The sequence below is a fragment of the Dipodomys merriami genome, unplaced genomic scaffold, assembly GCF_024711535.1.
Source record: "Dipodomys merriami isolate MVZ:Mamm:240054 unplaced genomic scaffold, mDipMer1.0.p SCAF_2, whole genome shotgun sequence".
In the NCBI taxonomy this organism is placed as follows: domain Eukaryota; kingdom Metazoa; phylum Chordata; class Mammalia; order Rodentia; family Heteromyidae; genus Dipodomys; species Dipodomys merriami.
Window position 1 is genome coordinate 8980128 of NW_027203381.1, and position 3330 is coordinate 8983457.

Here is a 3330-nt window from a genome sequence, read left to right on the forward strand (position 1 = left end):
TGACTTTTAATTCTGAGTTTAAAGAACCAAGCTAAAGGTTTCGATGAAAGACTGGTTCCAGTAAATGTGTACCTGTGACCAAATGTGTACCTTTGACATTGTGAAGCTGCTCATTGAACAGCTTCCTGAGGACACTTGTTAATATGTAGCAGTCTTCTGATTGACATCTGTTTTCTAGATTTTGATAACTATTAATATTAACTAATGTTACAAAACACAGACACAATTCTAATTGTGATAATAGATTAAAAAAAACTGTTCGCAAATGCCTTTAATTAAAACAGAAAATAAATAAGCGAGGTTTTGAAATGTTTAGCAAAAGAATAGGGTTGTAGTGCCCATTGCAGCTCTAAACTCTCAAAATGATGTAAGTAAATGGAGACTTTTCACCTACGATTTTCCATTAGAATATAAGCTCTGTGAGAACAGGAATTCTGCTGTTTATGGCTAGGTTCCCAGCATGCAGAATTCTTTTTTTAAAAAATTCATTTTGTTGTAAAGATCCTGTACAGAGGGGTTATAGTTACATGAGTAAGGCAATGGATACATTTCTTGTCAAACATTGTTACCCACTCCTTTCTTTTTCTCCCACTATCCCTTCCCTCCCCCACAGAATTCTTTTTTTTTTTAATTAATAAGTTTTTATTGTGAAAATATCATACAGAGGGGTTACAATTACATGAGCAAGGTAATGAGTCCACAGAATTCTTAAGAAGTCTATTGGAAAGCCGGGCTTCGGTGGCTCACGCCTGTAATCCTAGCTACTCAGGAGGCTGAGATCTGAGAACTGCGGTTCAAAGCCAGCCCGGGCAGGAAAGTTCGTGAGACTCTTATCTCCAATAAACTGCTAGAAAACCGGAAGTGGTGCTGTGGCTCAAGTGGTAGAGTGCTCGCCTTGAGCTGAAGAGCACAAGGACAGCGCCGAAGCCCGGAGTTCAAGCCCCACAACCGACAAAAAAAAAAAAAAAAAAGAAGTATATTGGAAGGCTAAGAATGTGGCTTAGTGGTAGAGTGCTTGTCAAGCATGCATGAGGTCCTAGGTTCAAGTCCTTGGTACCACATAAACAAAAATAAATAAATAAAAATTTAAAGAAATACATTGGAGATTTTCAATAAATACATTTTTGTCTATCAATATTTGTCAAATTAATGACTGACAGATAAATAGATAGATAGATAGATAGATAGATAGATAGATAGATAGATAGATAGATAGATAGATAGATAGATAGATAACCATGCAGATAGATAGATAGATAGATAGATAGATAGATAGATAGATAGATAGATAGATAGATAGATACTGATCTTCTGGGTAAATGGCTTTCTACAAAGTACTTTTGTTAATTATACAATGTGCCCTCTTAAAAATACAGAAAATTAAGAAAAGGAGAAAGGAAAAAAAATCCTTTCTGTTCTCTCAGATTTAACGCTTCTATCTTTGTTTTGTTACACTGTTGTCATTTTCTGCATACATAACATTTGGAATGCAATGCTAACCATGTCTGTATGTAATTTTATCTTCCTTATAAAGTTAGTCTTGCATAAGCATATTTCATGTATTCCCAAGCTCTTTGTAAACATTATTTTTAATGATTGTACAATGAATTAAATAGAGCAGCATTATTTACTTCATTCCTGGAGTAGTGGCCGTTCTTTGCGATGATAAACAATGCCACTGTAAATACCTTTGTGCATTTAGCGATTTTTTTCCAAAGAAAAAAATTTCAAAGAAAGTCCTGTCCAGGTGGTCAGTCACCCTGGACAGTGTTGGTTTTGTTACAAGAACAAACAACCCTCCAATCTCTGTGTTTATGACACAACAATGATTCATTTGTTGCTCATGCCATGGTGCAACTGTAAAAAAAATGGAATGAAATAATAAAAATTCAGTTTCTTCAATATGAGCCAACAACTATTTATTGAGTTCTTGTGATTATAAGGCCAACTCTGAGCCCTGAAGGTAGTTGAAAAGACTTGTTTGATGAGTCACAGATCAGTGAGAACTGGGAACTCCATTTTATAACAAGCTGTACCACAGCAGACGCAAAGAAGTCAATAAAGGCAAAAGATCATTTCTCAATCTAGTCATTGGAATGGCACATCTGTATTGTTTTAGATGGAGCTCTCTTCTTCTGTCTACTTCTTTAAAACCTCCCTTTGTGCATGAAGGCCAGAGCTGTGGCTCTAGCAGACCCAGTGCCAAGCAATAGGATCACCAGCTTGGTTTTGCAATTCCCTCATGCTTCTCCTGACCTCAGTGCTATTATGAAATTTTCCAAACAAACCCATTTCAGTGCTTGCTTCAGCAGCACATATACTAAAATTGGACCAATACAGAGAAGACTCACACAGCCCTGTACACAGGTGACACACAATTCATAAAGCATTCCAAGTTTATAAAAGAAAAAAAAGCAACACACTTTGAGTCACTAAAAACAGATATTTAAGAATAATCTTTTGGGCTGGGAAGGTGGCTCAGTGGTAGAGTGCTTGCCTTGCATGCATGAGGCCCTGGGCTCGATTCCTCAGAACCACATAAGCAGAAAAAAAAGCTGGAAGTGGTGCTGTGGTTCAAGTGGTAGAGCGCTAGCCTTGAGCTGAAGAGCTGAGGGACAGTGCCCAGGCCCAGAGTTCGACCCATGACCAAATAATAATATAATAATAATAATACTCTTTTTAAAAGTTATATTTTTTATTATCTTTAAGGAGTTGTACAAAGGGTGACCATTCAACAAATCAGTTTTTAAGTACAATGTATCTAGGCCATCTCTTTCATCATTCTCCCACACCCCTCTCAGTCCAAACCCTCTCCTCAATTTTCCTAGGTTCATTGGATATACATTGAATTGTATGAATGCATTCTCCTCCCTCTTTTTGGTGTTGGTCTTACGATGAACTCAGGGCCTGGGTGCTATTCTGAGCCAGCACTCTATCACTTGAGCCACAACTCTACTTTTGCCTTTTTGTTAGTTAATTGGAGATAATAAGAGTCTTTATTGAGCTTATTTGCCCACTTATTGAGTTGTTGATTCTTTTTTTTTTTTTTTTTTTTTTGTCAGTAGTGGCCCTGAACTCTGCCACTTCTAGCTTTTTCTGCTTATGTGGTGCTAAGGGATCAAAACCAGAGCTTCATGCATGCAAGGCAAGCACTGTACCATTGAGCTACCTTCCCAGCCCAAGTTGTTGATTCTTTAAAGGTTTAGTTTCTTGAGCTCTGTGAATGTTCTGGATATTAGGCCACTGTCTGACCTATAGCTGGTAAAGATTTCTGCTGTTCTGTAGGCTGTCTTTTTAGCTTGCTAACTATGTCTTTTGCCACGCAAAAAC

The 3330-nt window shown here is 37.4% G+C and overlaps 1 non-coding gene across 1 annotated transcript; it reads left to right on the forward strand.

Moving 5' to 3' along the window:
• The first annotated feature begins 2296 nt into the window (after positions 1–2296).
• LOC138832656 (U6 spliceosomal RNA) lies at positions 2297–2401 on the forward strand. Its single transcript, XR_011373606.1, has one exon. It is a non-coding gene; the product is annotated as a U6 spliceosomal RNA (small nuclear RNA).
• Positions 2402–3330: the final 929 nt, after the last annotated feature.